The following is a 20,514-nucleotide window of genomic DNA, read 5'->3' as shown; positions in this document are numbered from 1 at the left end:
AAATATAGCCAGCTTCCTGTAATCCTCCAAGAAGTGTAAATAACTATACCAATAGTAGTTCAGATGGTCCTTTTGTAAGACAGCTCTGTTAAATGTTACTCGTATCTTCACTTTCTAGATTTAAAACTTCTGGTGGTTCTAACATGCGCAGAGAGCAAAGGGAAGGAAGCAACTGGAAGTTGCTCACCGTATAAGAATTTCTGTCCTTTTTAACAAAGCTTCTCCCATCTATCTGCTCTTTCTTGGAAACCTACAATTAAAATGCTATCAGGATAATTTTGAAGAGCAACAGGAAAGTAGAATCCATCAACACAAAATTCACTCTTGACCAGCGGAAAAAAGATCGTCCTTTCATCCCCAGCCACTTCCACTTGCTCCCCATCTATTTCAGAGCCCAATTCAGAACTATACTTCTTGGTTTTAAAGTCCTCCAGGAAACTGCTCCCACTAACTTGACAGAACTGCCCTCTCCCTACTCCTCTCATCTGGCACTTGCCTCTGTTCTGTCCCTCTGTATGCTCTCGGCACCATTAGCACCTCTATTTTGCAGCTCCCACCATTTGGGCAGCATCTCTATATCTATGCATCTCAATGCCTTACCTGGAATAATCTGATTTCTGAATCAGTATTTATTCTTTGTAATAGAAAAGTGATATTCAATACAACACCATTCAGCAAGGTTCATCCCAGATTACAGCTACCAATCCAATGGCATATAACATCAAAGCAAAGATGCATTTAGATTCATAGATGCTAGCGATTGGAAGGGACCTCATGAGATCATCAGGCCCAGACCCCCTGAGCTTGGGCAGGAAAGACTGCTGGCATCAGATGACCCCAGCAAGGTGAGCGTCCAGATGTTTTTTTGAAGATTTACAGAGTAGATGATTGTACCACCTCTGGGGGGAGTCCGTTCCAGACCCTGGACACTTGAACCATAAAGAAGATTTTCCATATGTTCAATCTAAAGCAATCCTTTAGCAATTTATGATCATTATTCCTTGTCTTCTCCTGGGGTGAACAGATGCTCCCCCAGGCCCTGATGTGTGCCCCTTATATACTTATAGGCTGCCACCAATTCCCCTCCAAGTCTTCTCTTCTCCAGGCTGAACTCTCCCCAGCAGCTCTTCCTAAGCCCCCTCCTTCCAGTAGGGGAGCCAGGGCCAGGAGCTCTCAGTGGTGGAGCCTGCCCCAGCAGCAGGCAGCTTCTGGGGGCAGGAAACAATCTCCCAGTCCCCAGCAGGAGACAGCTGCCTCCTGGCTCTGTGCTGTCTGCCACCCCTTGGGCTAGCACCCAGGGGGAGCCTAGAGCTCTCCCTGGCTGCTGCAGGAGGCTGGTACAGGGCCGGTGGGGGTGGGAGCAGACTGCTGCCATGAGCAGCAAATTTGTTTTCACATCCCTGCACGTGTAGACACCTGCCTGGAGTGAATTTACTCTAAAAGTAAATTACTCTAGAGTAAACCCACCCTGGAGCATTTGCACGTGTAGACTGAAAATCTACATCTTTGTCTCATACATTGGTCATGGCCTGCTGCTTATGCCTGGTGCTTACTGTTACATCAGGCATAGAACTTCCTACTCCACAAACGGACTATTCCTTGAGGTCCAATTCAGCAACCATTACATGCAATGACACTTACTCATTAGAGTAGTCCCAGTGAATTTAGTTGATGAATATCTATTACCTAAATATTCTCCATAATAAGACACTTAGCCACAACTTAGTGCAGTTAGCCACCTTATCTGTTAAAAAAAAAAAGGATGTTTCAGTTGGTATATTAATATGTAAAAGGAGTAGTAGTAATAGTGTTAAAAAGCAACCACTTATGCCTTAAGGTTGAATTGAATTTTGCACTTAAAAGCAGGGATTATATTTCATTGTTATGCATAAAAATACAGCATCTCCTCCTCAAAGTTTGAAGTGCTTACTCTTTGAATACCAAATAATTTTATGAGACTGTATAACTCAATATGTTTATTCGTTTGAATTCTAATTACTTTTTTAAATGGTTATAGGTCAGATGTCATAAAAATGTGTAGGGATGTTATCCCAGGGATTTTCTGCCTGGCCAAATAAACTTAGACCTCAGGCTTATAAGTGCCACCCAAACTTTTCAAATTCTACCAATATAATGCATTGCTGGGAGGAAGGTGTGTGTGGGGGGGGGGGGGGGGGCAAGGCGAGGCAGAATGAATGATACAAGATTTACTACATCATATTGCAGAAAGGCATTAAATATTAAAATAAAAGACTATTTTTGTTTCTCTACCAAAGTCACTAGAATCTGTAGCCAAGCTAACCATATCACATGAAATAGTAATTGAATGAGATAACTTACAAAACTTTTCTGCTTTTCTCAATACAGTTTCTAATTTCTCTCTTTAAAATATATGAACAAATCCCAGTGGTGTACAACTAGAGAGACTGCATTCAAATCACCATTTCACAGCATATGTGCCTTTTCAGAAAATTGCATGCATATACGCGATAGCACATTTGTAAAGTGATAATTAGTGACAGACTTGTTATGAATATTCCAAATAACATTTCTCTCCAAAACAGCCTATGTCAACAAAGGGCAACATTTTGAAGAGCCAGGAATAATTAGGAAGCATTTATGGGGAAAAAATTAGCAAATGGCAGCAAAAAACTTAAATAAGTTAAACTAACCAAAATACCATCCTTTAGAAATGCACAGCCATGCATCTGTCAGAGGCAGGTGCCACCCACAAGGGATGCACCACCATGCTCAGGGCGTGCACATGCACCCACATGCACTCCCTAAGCGTGGCCAATGCTCCTGAGAGATGCTTGTGGCCCTGTAATTGGGGCTAGATCCAACAAAAAATTTAAGCACCTATACATAATGTGCTACAATACACCTAACATTTAGGCACCTGCTCCATGGAGACAAGGCTAGATGCCCAGCTATGAATGGTGAAAGTTAAATGCCTCAGAGGTGATATCCAAACCTGCATGCTGAATGGGCAGCCAACTTGAGGTCGTCAACAGGAAAATGCTAAACACTATGGTGCATCTGGACTCCCTCCCCTCTCTAGAGCTTAGGCACCTTGGATGGTTTTACACATGGGAGCACTTCAATTAGAGTGGCTTTCTTAATTAAAACACCCACAGCATCTCATGTATCAGCGCCCCTGTGTTTCAAAATACTGGCAAGGGCGCTTTAACTTAATCTTTAACAAGCTTTAGTTAAAGTGCCCCCGCCACCATTTGGAAGTGTGGGGACACTGATACATGAGATACAGAGGTTGCTGGATTGCACTACTTAGCATGCTCCAGCAGACTTGATTGAGTCTGCTCCAACATGCTCCAATTACAGCACATAGGAACAACCTCCCCACGCATCTACAGACACATCTTAGGCTCTCTGTCTTGAACTTGAGTACAAGCATGGTAGGGAGGTAGGTGAATGCTGCAACTTTTGTCCTGACCTGGAATCAGGGTTGGATGTGCAGCTGCTAGATACCTGCCCTTCCCTCCCTTTTGATGTCTCTCCCCCTGCTATAGTCTCTGTTCCTCCACCACCTTCCCCACAGCTGCCTCTGCCCTCCCTTCCCTACCGCTGCCCCCCACATGAGGCCCCCACTGCTTCTACCCACCCCCCAGCCTACCTCCCCACCACTTCTGTATCTCCGTCTCCTCCCCACTGCTTATCTTCTGGCTCTGGCCCTGGCCCTGTTACAGTCTACGGCACAAAGCACATATTTGCTCTGGCCCCAGGCCAGCCATGCAGCAACCAAAGCTGGAGCTGCTGCTGCCTCAACCACTGCTGTATGGCCAGGCTGGGGCCAGAGCATCTATGTGCACTGTGCTTCAGGCTAGAGGAAGCAGAGCCAGAGGGTAAGCAGCAGCAAGGAGGCAGGGGGAGGTTCAGTGGCTGGCAGTGGGTGGGGTTGAGAAGGCAGCAGCAGGGTAGCAGGTGGCAGAGGTGGCAGGGGGCAAAAATTTTGGGGGGAAGAGGCAGCACAGAGAGGAGGCAGCAGAGAGGCCCAGATAGGGGGGCAGCCACAAGGGGTTGCAGGCATGACAGAGCATGCACTGGGGCATGCAGGTACTGGGGCAGGGTGATATTGGGAGGAGGGATAGGCAGCAGGGACAAGGGGCAGGGGGGGTCAGGCCACTTGACTCCCAAGCTGCCTGTCCCCCTGCTACTGCTTGCATTAGTGTGGGGGATGGATTTAAGATGACCTTCCAATAATTAGAGGCTGTACATGGAAAATAGTAACAAAGTTGTACATTTTTCATGTATAGCATGTAATTATTGAGGAAGTCTTCTTAAATTCATAACCATCTTGGATTTGAGTAAATATAGTAATCCTCATCTCCCAGTTCCTGTGTGAGTCCATAAACTATTAGAGAGGCAAGGAATTTTAAGTCTCTTTTATTGTCAGAACCACGTAAGTGGAAGAGCTGTTGGACAAGCTTTCAGGTATTAAGCTTGTCCCAGCTATAAAGCTGGTTCAATAAAAGAGATCACAAAAATATCCTCAACTCTCATACATTTCCTGGGTGACCACAACTGCAATGGTACTCCAGCCATTCTAAACCATTAGACTACCCTCTAAAAGTCTGGCAGTAGTACCTCCCCCTCTTGTTATGTTTTAAAAATAAGGTTATTAAATTGCATTTTAAGAGGGGCCGGATCCAGTCAGCGTGTGTTAAACTGAGGCTTCTGAGCAGGTATTTTGCAGATTATAATGTTTAAATTAGGTGCTTGTAGAACACTTAGGTCTTGTTTAGGTACCGATGCCCCTTCTTGGATCTGACGCCATATCTCACTTGGGTGCATCTACATAAGACGCTTACTGAAGAGTAGACTAATTAGCTCTGTAGTAAGGATTACATGTCTACAACCCTTATTAGACTGGAGTAAACTAATTAATTGTGCAGCAGGATAGTGCTTGTAAATACACACATGTAGACTGCTGACTAACCCTACCCTGGGGCATCCTCATGTCCCAGCCAGCCCCTCTGCAGCACATTGAGCTGCGGAGTGAGCACCCCAGGTTGGTAGGCTGAGCCCTGTGGATGCTCTGACCTGGCTCAACATGTTGTGGTCCCAGGCACGTGTTCAAACAACATGCCCAGGAGCAATAAACTAATGCATAATAAGTGCTGGAGTGTTTTGCTTTGTATTAATTGCACGTGTAGATGCACCCATTTACTTGCAGATTACTTCTTTTATTCCATGATATTGCAACTTTAAAAATGAGATAGGGTACTCAAGCCCATTCATTTAATCAGGTAAGGTATTTGGGTAGAATTCCTGACTCTGGAATCCACTCTCCAGCTCGACGCAACACAGCCCATTATTGTGATCATACTGATTCTGTTTGAAAAACATTGTTCTTCCAGGATTTTTTAAGATGTTTGGGTGGGGAAAAAAAAAGCAGGAAATAGGTTATTATGATAAAGGCTGCGGTATTCTCCATGTTGATGATCAGAAAGGCTTATCTCATAGGAAGTCTGGTGTTGAAAGGTAATGATGCATTTTGCATTATGATATGATTTTTGGTTTTAATTGTATGCCACTTAGGAAGGTACAATTAAAAGCTGGGGGCGGGGGAACAAGTAGAAGGAAAAAAAACCCTTTGGGACTGGAAGAAGCTTGAGTTGTTGGGGAAGGGAGAGGCAGACTAGCTTGGCAGGAGACATCCTCTTACTCTCATGGCAGATTAACATTTGTGGGGAATGTATTAATATTTATCAGAAATGGCCTTAAAACTGAAGTTCAAAAACCTCAATCATATTTTATAATCCAAATGACTATACTGAGCACAGTATGGCCGTAACATATTCTTTCCCCACCCTATCACACCCCACCTATTTTTTTTTTTTTATTCTCACAGAGTAATTGAAAGGAAGTTGAGGCTTTGGCTTTACCCACAGCAGACAAATGATGCATTCTGAAATCAAAAGTAAAGGAGCTGGAAAAGACTGAGCAGGCTTCTTGCTATTCATGTCAGGTGAGACGAGTCATTTCTGCCATAAAACATTAGAAAAAAAAATCTTTTAAGGATTCATAAAAATACTAAACATGCATTAAAGGCTGTTAAAAGCAGAGGTTTGCAATTAGCAGTTTTAGGGTATTACTAATGTGTAGCTATAATGAAACCACCATGGATTTTAAGCATTATTTTTTTCAGCTATACTGGTAATTTTCTACTTTAAAGTTAAAACTGAGTGTGTTGGTAGTAACAGAGAAAACTGACTAGGAAGGCATAACACAATCTGCAAATTCCTGAGCCAGATGGTACAACTTTGCTCCAGATCAATTGCTGTCCCTTGTTATCCTCAAATGCCCCCAAAACTCAAATGTATATCAAGAGATAAATGCATTATCATATTTTTTAATTTTGTAGAAACTGCTTATATTCCATTATTAAAAGTCCCCCCCCCAAATCAGGACAGTTAAAAGGACTACAGAGAATGTTACTAGGAATAGCAGCAAAATGTCCCACTGGGTTCAGATGTTGATTGTACTGTACTAAGTTGTTATGGAATAAAGAGAATGACTTCAGAAATTAAAACTGTTTTACTTCTGCAGTGACTGCAAAACTATGCAATCATTTAATTCAGTATTCCTCACCTGGACAGGGAAGGGTGGTATGAATCTTTAAGATGTGCCATGCAGGGCAGGAGCAGGCTCCGAGTAATAAACTTTCTCCCCTCTCATCCTCTTGTGGGACAATGTCCTCAGTTTGGGTTTTTTTGGTTGGTTGGTTGTTTCTTTTTTAAACTCAGGCTGCTGAAAACCACCCACTGTTATATTCTCTATTTTCTCGCTACTTCTGCACTCTTTCCAGTGCTCATTATTGACCATAACCTCTTCTAATCCTAAGAGGCAACTAAACTATTATTCACCTATTTAGTAATAAAGCATCTTAGGACTTTGCAAGTCATTTCAGGTAGACAGAAGGCACGGCAGATTTGCACCTTATAGACTAACTAAACCAAAGCTGCATAAGCGTTTGTAAGCAGCATTAAGCTGCTGCTTATGAAAATGTATGCATTTTTTTATTTAGCTGGTGTATAAGGTACAAATCTGCACTGGTTTCTTCCTGACTTCAGACTAATATGGCTAACTACTTCTCTCTGCTCAATTCAGGCAGAACCATAAATAGAACCTAGCTAGCCGAGATACAGAGCCTTTTGAAATTAATGTGCCAAATCTGTGCTAACTACAACCACTGTTCTAATTTCAAGACCATACTCGTCTCTCACAGTCAGGAACTGAACCCCGAATCCAGCATCACACTACTGAGAGAAACAGAATGAAGGCTGTAAGCATTAATTCTGGCATTCCTAGAATATTTAACCTTGTAACCATAATGTCTTTTAATCCATTGCAACAGATATACAAGGCCTCTTCACATTAGCACTAACTAGGGGCCTAGAAGCCTCAAATTAATGTTAATATTTGAGTCCCACCTAGGTCCATTGATTTTCAAAGTTGTCCCTATTTAGTGGAAGTTTGGTGGGCTTTAAAATTAAGGGAATTTTTGTGATTCTCACTTCCTGATTTTGCCCCTCAAACTTTCTACCATGTTTTGAAAAAAATCGACAAACTTAGCGTAGTGCTAAAGAAATGCCTGAGCTCTTGGAAAAGCCATACTAGTGACTCTAAAGCAGAAATGTCAAAGATAGAGCCCCTGGAGCCACATCATCTGGCCTGTAATGGCTCCTACAGGGTAGGGACAGACATTACACAAGCTGGTTTAAGTGATTAGAAACTGGTTAACCTGTAACAGAACAGATGTTCAGTGCACATAAACCAGCTTGAAAATGGCTGAAATTGGTTTGAGATAAACCTGGTCAAATGTAATATCAGACTTAATCTGGTCTGATCCAAAATCAGTTATGCAATGTCTGTCCCAGACCCTTTGCTGGTTTAAGCTAAACAAGACACCCCCAGCATCCCAGCATGCTCTTTGGACTGGGTAGGGCTCTCTGCTCCACAGCAGGACTTGCCCCTCCCCTCCACTCCCTGGCCAGAGCTCTGGCAGAGACTTGCAGGCACAGTAAGGTCTGCTGGCTCAGACCTTAAAGTGGCAGGCACCAACAGTGCCCTGCCACACTGTCCCTGATTCAATTAGGCCAAAGCCAAATCTGAAACTTCGATGCTGATTTGGAGAAGCAGCGATTCAAACATAGACACAACTTTAAAAGTTTTTTCTACATACCTTGAGGTAGCTCGTGATCGCTGTGATGCTGGGGTGCATGGAGCTCCCACAGGAGTGCAGGCCCCCCCCTCACTTCTGTGGGACACTCTACATGCCCCAGCATTGCAGCAATCATGAGCCATGCATGCTACCTCAAGGTGCATAGAAAAAGAAATGTTTAAAGCTATGTCTATGTCCGAATCTCCAAATCTTTCTGAATTGATTCAGAAAGTTCTGATTTGATTTGGAGAGATTAAAGGGTCCTCTGATCGACTCAGATTCAGAGATTTGGCCACCGCTTAGGGCTTTTTGGAGGTAATCAACAGCTCAGATGGTAATGTTCCTGCATTCCTTCCTTTAGAAAAAAGCTGTTTAAAAAGAGCTTGTAATGAGTGAGGCTTTGTTTTCTGATGGGGTGTTAAATGCTGTTAGCAGAGCTGATAAATGCTCTGTTATCAAGGGGAGTGGGGGACCCTTCGCTAATCACAGCATCCTGCCGGGGTTTGGCCATGCCCTCCTCAGCTCAGCTCAGCCCTGTGCAAAGGGAGGGAGGCCTGCTCTAGCACCCTTTGGTTTCTAGCCTGAGCCACTGCAGGCATGCGCCTACACTTATGCGATATCCGTTTGGTTACAAAACTGACTTATCCTAGCCAGGTTAGACTAACTTGCAAAGATTGACTCAATTCAGGCTCAGGCTTTTTGAATGTCTGTCCCTAGCCACAAGGGCCAGGAACTGTGGGGTAGATTGAACAAAGGTAGGGCCCAAAGCCAAATTCTGGCATACAAAGTCCTGTTGGGGTTGCATGTCAATAGGGCAACTGAAGGCTGTATTAACCCCCAACATGGAAATATAATTAGCTGTATATGCCTGAAGTCAAGTAGAAGGCAGGGTAGCATTGTACCTTATAAACTAACTAAATCAGAGATGCATAAGATTTCATCAGCAGCAGCTTAACTCATCAGATGCTTAACCCTCATAGCTCCCAGACATTGCTCAGCCCACTACTGCAATCACTCACTGCAGCTCCAGAGGTGGGTCCAGATTTGGCCTGTGAGAAGCCCCATGCTCTGGATCTGACCTGAGGAAGCCAAGGGAGTTTGACATCCCTGCTCTAGAGGATGTTCTCTCAGATCTAGGATGAGACATACTGGGGGAGGGGAGAATTTTCAGTGCAAGTAAGCAGAGAGTTTTATTCCCTAGTTCATTCGAAAATACATCTACAGGTATTGCATTTTCCTCTGTGAAGTAAAGTTTATGGTCACATGAAAACGTAATAGGAATGCCAACTAATTCAATGATTTCACACATATAGCATGATGTTATGCATTGCAGCACCAGACACTGTGAACCACAAGGATTTCTTGGACTTTAGTAAATGAAGATCAAGTAACACTTGTCCAAGCTCTCCAGCCTTACAAGGTTAGGAAAATAAAACTAGTTTGATTTAATAGTTCAAGATGATATTGATCTGTAAGTGATATAAACAGTTTTCCCCAAAGTATTAAATCTTCAATTATCCAATTGTATTTAGACTGCCACCTCTCATTAACCGAACTCTCAGAAATAAAATCCCCTTCTGAGAAGGATCCACTCTTATAAGCCCATTTGCTGTCTAAATCTATACCATCAGCAAGTATTGACTCCAAAGCATAAGCCCATACCATGCAAATCCTAAGAGACCCTACTTTAGGTAACAGGCACCATGCCGTGCAGTCACTTGCATAACTATTTAATGGCCCCACCTCTGAGAAATTCCAGATGGATTGTCTTAGTTTTGACAAAATCAACATCATGCTTTTCACAAGGAACTAACCATGAGCTCTTTAAAAACAGCATTTTCTGTTTACAAACCACCATACAAATTAGTTAGTTATTTCTCCAGGAACTTCTGTGAAATGGATCCATGTCATCTCCATGACACACAGTCCAGTGAAATTAAGTGGCTACCAGGAAGGCAGTATGCATCTCAGCATTTCATCATATATAAACTGAGATAGTGACTATACATGAAATCTGAAATCATGCAGAATTAAACGATGCCCATAGGTGGAAAGTGGAAGGTAGTTGAGTCACATTATCTGCATTGTGTGCAGATATTTAAAGCAAAACACAGAGGTTTCATAGTTCTGTAGTTGTTAGGGGCTGGAAGGGACCTTACAGATCATTGGGTCCAGCTTCCCTACACTTGGGCAGGAAAGACTGCTGGGATCAGATGACTCCAGCAAGATGGGCATCAAGAAGTTTTTGAAGATCGCCAGGGTGGGTGACTGTACCACTTTTTGGGAGGAGCCTGTTCCAAACCCTCAGTACTCAACTTATAAAGTTCTTCCTTTTGTCTAGCCTGAAGCAATCCTCAATCAGCTTGTGCCCATTATTTCTTGTCCTCCCCTGTGGGGCTTTTGTGAACAGATGCTCCCCCAGGCCCTAATTTACATCCTTGATATACTTGTAGGCTGCCAACAAGTCCTCTCTGAAACTTCTCTTCTCCAGGCTGAACAGTCCCAAGTCTTTCAGCCTCTCCTCGTATTACCTGATCTCTAGGCCTCTACTCATGTGTGTGGCCCTCCTTTGGACTCTCCTGAGCTTCTCCACATCCTTTCTGAAGTGTGACACCCAGAACTGGATGCAGTACTCCAGCTGTGGACTCACCAAGGCCAAGTAGAAATGGAGGATGACATCCTTAGCCTTGCTCAAGATGCCTCGATAGATGCATGCCAGTGTTTGATTAGCTCTGCCACCTACAACATTGCATCGGTGGCTCGTGTTCATTTTGTTGTGCATCACCCAGGTCTCGTTCAGATGTGGTGCTAGCAAGCATAGTACTGCTGAGACTGTAAGTGTGTTGTGGACTATTTCTCCCCAAATGGAGCACTTTACATTTCTCTGTTTTAACATCAGGTTGAGGTCCACTCACCTTGCAAGCTGTTCTAGGTCAGCCTGTAGTGCCAGCCTGTCCTGGAGCGTGACCATGCTCCCCCATAGTTTGATGTCATCAGTGAACTTTGCCAGTTCACTCTTAATACCCGAATGCAAATCGTTGATGAACGTTGAAAACAGGTTAAGGGACACATTAAAGACACCTCAGTTTTTGGCTGCCCAAACCGGAAAGCCTGAAGATCAAGCCCATTGGTGTGTAATTTTTGGGTACTCAGAGACTGACACACACAAAATCATAAGTAACTTTTGAAATTCCCAGAGTTTGCTATTATGGGCATTAGTTTCTATATCTTATAATGTGGTCAGTATAATTAGTATGTTCCTATTGTACTACATAGGAATGCCGTGATGTTTTTATAGATACTGTTTAATTTTTCATTATACAAAATACAGATAATTACTAAAGTTATTTAGTCATATAGAGGAGGGAAATATATTTTGGGACCTCCTGGCTCCCAACCCTGTGTTTAATCTACTATACTATATAACTTTTGGAGCACTTGTAAGAAAGCTTAATGCAAATTTCCAGGCCTAGGGACTGGCACTACAGTGACTTACCTTCTGGACAGTTGTTACAAAGGCTGCAGAGGCCATGTGTGCTTCCTAAATACTGCACTATAGTAAAGCATTTAGGAAGTGTTCATCAGACTGATACAAGCTTTTCACAGTCAGTGCGCCGTGATGTTCGCAATATAAACAGAGCCTTTGATAACTAACTTTCTTGTCAGTTGTCACAACACTGGTTAAAGGTACAGTCCTCACCAAAGCCAGCTGAAGTTTCTAGCCCAATCATTCTCAACCAGGGTGCCATGTCACCCTGGACTTCTATGAGACCCTTCTCAGGGTTGTGTGATACCATGCAATATAAACACTGTTTAGGTGAACAAACACCTAAAGATGACTCACAAGATAAACTTGGAGATTTGAAATAGGAATCCATAGGGTCAAAAACGTTCTGACCTCTTGTGGTCTGAGTTCTTTGCAACAGAAGCATTGTACAATTATTTTTCCACAGACAAAACATGAGAGCACTCTAAGAGCTGGCATTGTCTGAAGAGCGTCGGGAGTCTAAACAAGTTGTGAATGACTGTTCTAGGCCAAACTGCTTTGGAGTTGGGTTGTATTAGGACAATTCCCAAAGCGAGCACCTCATATTTTTAATCCCAGCGTAGCTCTAAATACTTCGTCTCCTTTATGCTTTCCTGAAAAAATTCCCATGAAAAATTATGATAGATAGAGATATTTTCCTAGCAGCAAAGTATTCCTTTTGTTGATTTACTAAAAAAGTTCATTTTTGCTGTCTAATAGCCCAGCCCAGCTTGCAATTCTGCCCTGGTCTGGGCAAGTTATGGGAAAATCAACTGCAATAATCTCTGTGCTCCTGTCCCTCTCAGCACTTCAACAGAGCATATTTCTTTTTAGTCATAAGGATTTGAATAAAATAGGCAATTCAGTGGAGCCTACGCACACAGTTCACTGGGAGTTCATTTTAACTCATCTGAACTGCTTTACCTGTCATGTGAAACAGAAGAATAAGAAAAAAAGGAAACAAACATGTTACAGTGAGCTTTTTTTCCCCCCCCGGTGTGTTTATCAAAGCATTCTGTATGGGCCCTAATATGCCCCTCATTGGGTCTCTTCCCTTTCCCGAATAAAAGAATAGTGCAGAAAGCCATAGGAAAGAATGCTTTATAGGCAAAATAATGTGTTTTTCCTCCCCTCCATCATTGTCCACTAGCAAAAAGAGAAAACAAGGTGAGCAAACACATCTCAACTGTAATGTGTCTTGTACCATGTTCATGAGAGCTGGCATAGCAATGTCAGTCACCCTCTCCTGGCACCAGGAAAAAATTCACTGCCACCCAGCGAGAAGTCCTTTTGAAGGAACAATGTCATTGCCTTTCTTAGGATTCCTTCAGAGAGAAGCAGCTTTACATCTTTGTTGGAGGGCCTGTGGGCAGGAGTCACTCTGGGGAAAGAAATACTGAATTTGTACAGCCCCTGACCAGTGCCATCCCAGCTGATACCCTTGCCAGGGCCTGACCCCCTAGAGACACATTCCCGAGGAAGGTCACTCTCTTTTCTGCTACAATAACTTCCATCTTTGATACTGCACACGGTGAAATAAGATTCTGCCCTACCGGACCAGAAAGCCCATGCTCTTTATTCACAGGGCAGCAGCATACATGGCAACACTACATGCAAGATAGTGAAGAACAGACATATATATAAACCCAGGCCAAAAGTCTCTCTCAGAGGCTTTCCTGACTCATTATCCCCTCTCCAAGAAGCCTGCATAAAAGACCCAGAAGTTCTCAGCTACATTTGAAAGCAAAGCTACTTTGTACACTGTCAGATATCCCAAACTGTAATTTTGAATTTACTATAAACTATCAGACCGACCCTCAGCTCTACCAATATTTCCAGAAGACAGAGGTAAAATCCTGACAGGTGAGCATCATTGAATACAATGGAAAGAGGTCACATTAATGAGTCATTTAGATGTCATGCTAAAATATACTATCACCAAATATCTTCCTCTGGGTTTCACACAGACCCCCACATTTATAAAGAGACAATTAATTTTAGTTTTTAAATTAATGGTGCAAACCCTCAAGATTTTACCATGACTATCCCAATATTACATGTTTTCTTGGCAGCGCAGGTACTAGAGTCCTGTGATTATGTGAGAATTTCAGGTTTCACTGGGAGAGGAGAAAAGCCTGAAAACTTCTACCCTAAGTGTTGTAAAAACATAAGGCAAGTCATAAGTTTCCAAAATTTATTATTATTTAAAAGCTGATGCTTTTCGAGGTAACGTCATGATTCAAGGGGATCTGACTAGCGATTATTTTAATGCTGGAGACCGGCAATGCTGTTAAGCATTGAGGTACAGAAAAGCAATTGAGATGAATTTTGGAAGTGCAGAATGAAATGAGAGGAAAGAAACTCTAGGTGAGATAATCTTCTGAGAACTGATTTCACGGATGTAGCCAGTGCAGCACAAGTACTATCATTTCTAAGTAGCGCAAAGCAGGTTGTAAGTGGCTGTGACATATTAACATTTAAAAACACAAAGTGCACTCCTAATCATCACAGTATCCGAAAAGCATCAGCAAACTGGGATAATTCAAGGCAGAACAACATAAACAATGCTGAGGCCAGAGAAGCTGGTTTAAGAGAGGAAATTATGAGCTAAATGCAAATAATATTCATGAATGAGCCAAAACAATCTTAGCCAAGAATGCTTGTCTCTGCAGGGTCTAATTTCCATCTCTGGATGTGGTAGGGGAATTTCCTTCCATATTTTTGAAGATAGTGATATATTCAAAAGTTTGGGACCGCCCAATAGAAAGTAACATTTTGAGTAGCTCTATTTAAAGGAATTGGTTGTTTACCTGCTATACTTTCTTTAATACCTCATCTCCTCTCCAGTCGGTGAAGTCTCTGCCCTCCAGTTTTCTTGTGCATCCTAGCTGTTTACTGCACAGTGCTTCTTTTCTCTTCTTTTCCCTTCCCTTGGTACGCTCTTCTGTTACCTCTCTTCTTTTCTTCCATTCTCTCCCACCTGGATCCTCCTTTCTTTAATGACTCCTCTCTAATGGGGTTGGTTCTTCCTGGTTTGGTGCCATGCAGGGAAGCAGTGTGAAACATGCCTTTGCCTGACCTCACCATTACCCACTCACAGCAGTGCGACTGGGGGTTGGGGAGTGAGACGTGAGACATGAGACCCAGGTGTGAATTTAGAGGGGGTGCCAGAATAGCAGCCCTTGGGAAACCCACTTTGTAGCATTAATATTCAGGGTCTTTGAGTCGGCAGTGAAAACCATGTGGGGGTGAGTGGGGTATGAGCCTGAGCTGCTAAGAGGGCTCCTGGAAGGGAGTTATTAGGGCTTGAAGCTTTGGTCATGAGAAGCTGGGGCAGGAGCCCCCCCTCTCTACTTGGAGAGATGCTGCTGCTGGTGTGGCCACCAGCCAAGCTGTTAATTTGGCTGGGTGCAGAGACCCTTGACATCCCCACATCCACTTTTCTTACTGCTGCTTTCAGCATTTCAAGTCACTGCTATGGACAGTAATTGGCAGTGGTAGCAGCTGCAGCAGAGGGTGAAAGCAGGTTCATAAAGCTGGCAGCTGTGACATTCACCACGTATCACCTGACTGTGCCAACACCTCCCCCTGCAGAAGTAACTATTTCTTGCTGGCCCAGGACAAAACCTACTAGTTACACCTCTGCTTTGAATCTCCAGGGTCAGGCAATGCTCTCTCTCTAGGTACTCCTCCTCGTCCCCCCCCCTCTAGCATCTTTGCCCAGGGCACTAAAATTGCTTCTTACACCTCTATTCGCTAGTTGGCCCCTCCAGTGCATTATTTAAGTCCATTACCATTTCCAAGAGTTTTGCACAGGGAGAGGTAATGTGCGTATCCAGAACTTAACCAAAATTAAGAAGGCCAAGAAAAATAATCACATTTTCACTGAGATCCAAGCTTGCAATGATTTAAATGCACAGTCAGAAAATAAATATTAGTCTTCCCCTTTCAACAGCCCCTCACCTCCAACCCAATAAATATGTACATCAGAATCAGACAGAATTGGGTTGATTCCTGCTTTTCCACCAACAGCTGGTACTTCTAATTTTGACATTAAGCAGCATGGCTCAAGGGATCAATCCCACCAGGGGAATGAGCCCCTTCAGTTCTCACTAACTTTGATGGGAGTTTTGGTGTCAGGCCATAGCTACACTGCCTTTAAAGATACATATCTCCAAGTATCTAAAGACTATACACACTGAAAAGGGAAGAGCACGATTTAGAATTGGGTTGGGGTAGTAATTTTTATTCACAGTTAAGTGCTAACTTTGCTAAACATTGTACCTAAGCAGTTAGTACTGCTCTCCTCTTCACTGTGGTATTTTTAAGGTGCATACCTTAAAAAAATTCATATCCATGGGCTCTATGCCCCCAGGTTTACAAAATTAAATTAAAACAGGAAAATGTGGGCTGAATATCAGGTAGTGAGATATATTAATTAATTTCCAAAGAGCAACAGTGGAAACTCCATTCTGTGAATCACTTAAAACCAAACAGGACAAAATATTTGAACTTAAGCTGCAGGGACACCAACCTTGGTGGGGGGCAAAGGATGACCTAATAGTTCTTTTTTCATCTCTAAACTTTTACTGTGCTTTCCATTTTCTACTGATTACACATCGATGACATTCTTATTCCCATTGCCCTTTTTCAGTGATTTCATCACAAACGGTTATTCAGTACTTCTGACACAGGAAACTGAGGATAAATGAAAACTCATCCTCTTATGCCACTTCAGCAAAGAAACAGTTGCACAAAATTCTTCCCTTTTCCAAAAGAGACACAGAAGCTGAGGCAATAGATTGAAATGTATAACAAATGTCTCTACTAGGGTCACTACTAGACTTCTTGGACAGGGTTACGAAGACAGCATAGGACATACATGTGTGTGCATGCAGAATAATGACTTGGAAGACATTTCTATTTTGGGTTTTTTGTTAATTTTTATATTTATTTTGGACTGTACATTACTGTTTATGAATCTATAAATAACCACCATGGGAGTTTACTTTCCCAGCTGCCCCAGACATTATCAGGTTGTGTGTAGTTTCCACACAACCAGGCAAACAACCTGTTTTTGGTCAGCACAACCCTTCACAATTACTCTCCACCAGCTTGCTTATTTGGGCTCAGTTCCACTCCTTTCCCTGACTTAGCCATTCACTTTTCTCTCTCTGCTAAAGAGGAGATTGTTCCTAAGAAATTTGCAAGAACATTTACTTTCTCCAAAAACAAACCTGCCAAAATTTCCACAATACTCGCTCATTAAGTATGTTTCCATTTTTAACAAACTGTCAGAGCTCCCATCAAAACATTATTCCTATTCACAATAGGAACAATAGGATGAATAGCTCAGAAGCCACTGAAGACAAGATGTGCTCATGATAACTAAGGGCCTTGTTACATACTAGTTTTAGGAAGCTCCTGGAGCTCTTAATCCTTAGATTGTCCACACATTAACACCTGAAACTAGTTAGAAGCATGCTTTAGGTGGCTTAAAGCTATGCCACTCTCCACAGATGAGCTGCTCAAGTTGCAGACCTCCAGCATCCCAGGATGCAGTCCCTCCTCCCCTTCTCTTCTGTTCTATGTGGACAAACTTTCCATCCCCTGAATTCTGCTGCCCAGTGGGCAGTTCTGGCACCAAGCCAATGCCACTGGGGATGTGACCCCTGCCACACCTCCCCCCAGGGTCCTTCCATGCAAACAGCCTGCAGAATACATGCTATGCCAGCTGCTGGGCACAGAGGGGTCCAGGAGTGGGGTTTAGCAGGGTGGAAGGGCAACAAGGTAGCAAGGAAGATGAGGTCCCCATGAGATTATGCTTCCTTCCCAGGGTAGAGGCAATTGCTCTACCAAAAGTGCCTTCCCTCACTGCTCCCACCTCCCAGCCACCCCAGGAAGCACAACCAGCACTCCCACACCCCAATTCCAAATCTGAATTTATTAAAACATGAGATCTTCTTTATTTTCTCTTTTGAATTTTTTTCCTTCTTTTTACTTTGATCTTCAGCTGCTGACCTCCTTCATTTTACCACCCTTCCCCCACCCCCATTTCCTTTCCAGCTCCTATTTTATTACCCACCCCAATCCCATTAACTCTCTGCCCCCTAGCTTCATGCCCCCCAACTCATCTCTCATACACCCCCACCTACAGCACTGGTAAAAGCTTGTCCTCCTTGTTCATCATCCCTGTAGTGGCAACTCACAGCTGTAGGCCATGTGTAGACGAAACGAGAGGCGCGTTTGCACAACACTTTCAAGTGGGCAACATGCTTTTGCACTGCTTTAATGGTGTCAGTGTTTGCACACCTCAGCAGTGTATTGCACATTAATTCCAGCTGCTGTAGGAAATTTGGTGGTGTAATGCACCTTAAAGGACTTGGGCTGTAGCAAACTAAAACTCTGCTGCCTCTACAGCCATGGAACAAAGCATCAGGCTCTGTGCAGCTCCATGGCCCTGCAGGAAGCCCTGCAGACAACCTAGCAGCAGCCCAGGAAAGCAGCTCCACCCCAGAAAAGTGGTGAGCCTGATCTTCCCCCACCCAACCCTGCCTGCCTGAGCTGCACGGGGGCCCAGTGCTTCCCTCCACAGCTGTGGTGCCCCCCCAGAATTGCCTGAGCCAAGTGCCTGTGGGTGGGTGCCACCTGGGTGGGGGGTGCAGCTGCTGTGGAGGGAAGCACTGCCCACCCCTGCATCCCAGGGACTGCTCCACCTGCCAGCAGCTCATCCTCCCCTCCCCACCAGAGAGGCAGGTAAGTCAGCAGGGTGTGTGCACAACATGGAGGTTTAATCAGCTCTAAATTGAAGCGGTGTTTTTTAAAACTCACCACTTTAATTTAGGGCCCCTGTTTCATCTACATATGCCTGTAGGTCCTAGTTAGGCCCCAAAGCTCCAGCTGTCTAGTGGCAAGTCACAGCTATGGAGGTGGGGGACAGTCAGAAAAGGTTTTTAGCCTTAAGGTATGACTGCTGCAAACTCAAACTAGTGCTAGCATCCCTCAACATTTGAGCAGCTCAAAGTGCAACATGTAACCAAATCAGAAGTCAGCGAGGAGGTCAAAATTTGAATCTACCAGTTGGGAATTTTCACTTGGTCCATAACATGGTAAAACAATTTTCATGGGGGCTATTGTTGCTGTTTGGAAGGGCATGCTGAATACAGCTGGAGAACTCAGGATTTGCAGAGATGTGGGAATTGCAGGGTATCAAAGACATTGGACTGTTTGGGAAATGAGTTTCAGATAACTGAGGTTCAAGTAAAAAGAAACTGTTTTCCACCAATTGTGTTGTACTGGGTTTTGATTCCTAGGCCAAAAACAATTTTCATTTACTGTTGAGAAATTCATTAAAAACAGTGTCATGTGCCAGTAAGCTGCCTTCCTACCTCTGCTGTTTGATCCTATAGTCACAAAGTTTGATGTTTTTAAATATGCAGCCAACATCCAGTTTCAGACTAAGCATTCAGGGTTTCGGGCAGGACTAAGATAAGAGCATGAAATGACACCAGTGAAGTGGGTCCTAATATTTTTTTCCTCAGTGACAGAAACTGCTGCCAGAACTGCTTTCACTGTTGAATGTCACAGCTTAGAAGACAAGAACTGAATAGATACTTAACTCCTGTCTTCTTCCTAGATGTGACTGATCCCTGTAAATTGGGGCCATCGTGCATTTTGGACACCACGGAGAAGCCCATTTTGCCCATGCTACAGCTGTTTTTCCAAGGGAGGACTTCAGCTCACAAACCAGTATTTGGATCACAGTAAAAATAAGGCTGACTTAGTTCTGCTGTCAAAGAGGAAACGAGAGAGAAAGCTTTCTGTCATTCCAAGTCAATTTTTAAAAGCTCACAAAAAATATGATGTGGGGTCCTTTTGTAGCCTTACTGCCTTTTTTCAGACAAAAATTCTAGTTACTAACCTACCAAAAGACAGCTGCAAATCCGGCTTGACTTCCTGTGAAGTGGGAGCCGAGCAATTTTACCTGTGTACAGCTAATATTCTCTGCAACAGGCTACAGGCAGGAGGAAGTATGTACAAATTAATTACCTGCCTGAGGCAACCTGATATTTTTCTTAACTAGGTCATATAAACTGTAGCAAACCACTCTCTGTCTCCCTCTCCCCTTGAAAAAATACCAAGTTGCAAGCTTAATGAACTCAGATTTCTTCCAAAAATAGTTTTCTTAGGTCTAGTCTACAGCTTCCACTGTCATCTAAGACACTTGTTTTGGCTGTAAAAAAGGGACAATGTCAAGTGTGTTTAGGTCCAATACATGACTAACCTTAAATTGTTCTAAGTGATAAAGAATAGGGATTATTAGATCCTTTGATGGATTAGCAGCCAGCTCCAGAGCTCTTTCATTTCAAGGTCACAAATTTGTTGTCAGGCCCAGCTAATTTTTATTACCATGTGAGTCTGATCATTTAAACCTGTTTTTTTCAGAGCTTGGCACCATATATTATTTTGCAACAGTGCAAAGTGGGAATAAAACTGTACTAAATCATAATGAAATAATTTTATCTTCACTTCCTAAGTGAGGAAATAATGACAAATGGTGCAAAGCAGTGGGAAATCAAATGCTTAGGGTGTGTCCCCACCAGCACACACATTTCCCTGGGGACAAACAGCAGCAGCAAATGTGTGTGTGTGCCACTGCTATTTGTCCCCATGCACACCCTTGGATGCATGCTGTGTTGCATGGCAAATTGCCCTGGGTGCTGGCCCCAGCAACTTTACCTGGAGTCCCAGGGGCCTCCTTGGGCTGCAGAGGTGGTGATCCAGGTGCACAAAGCCTGGCTGG

General features: G+C 43.4%; 1 protein-coding gene and 1 long non-coding RNA gene across 4 annotated transcripts in view; one reads left to right on the top strand and one right to left on the bottom strand.

Moving 5' to 3' along the window:
* Positions 1–20,514, bottom strand: part of HIVEP3 (HIVEP zinc finger 3) — a 512,034-nt gene that overhangs the window by 413,127 nt on the left and 78,393 nt on the right. The window lies entirely within an intron of this gene.
* Positions 3,794–19,433, top strand: LOC109283539 (uncharacterized). The gene is made up of 3 exons (XR_002090738.2): positions 3,794–3,863; positions 5,873–5,989; positions 19,348–19,433. It is a non-coding gene; the product is annotated as an uncharacterized LOC109283539 (long non-coding RNA).

The sequence above is a fragment of the Alligator mississippiensis genome, chromosome 6 (assembly GCF_030867095.1).
Source record: "Alligator mississippiensis isolate rAllMis1 chromosome 6, rAllMis1, whole genome shotgun sequence".
NCBI classification, from domain to species: Eukaryota; Metazoa; Chordata; order Crocodylia; family Alligatoridae; genus Alligator; species Alligator mississippiensis.
This window is presented reverse-complemented; position numbering and strand designations above follow the sequence as displayed.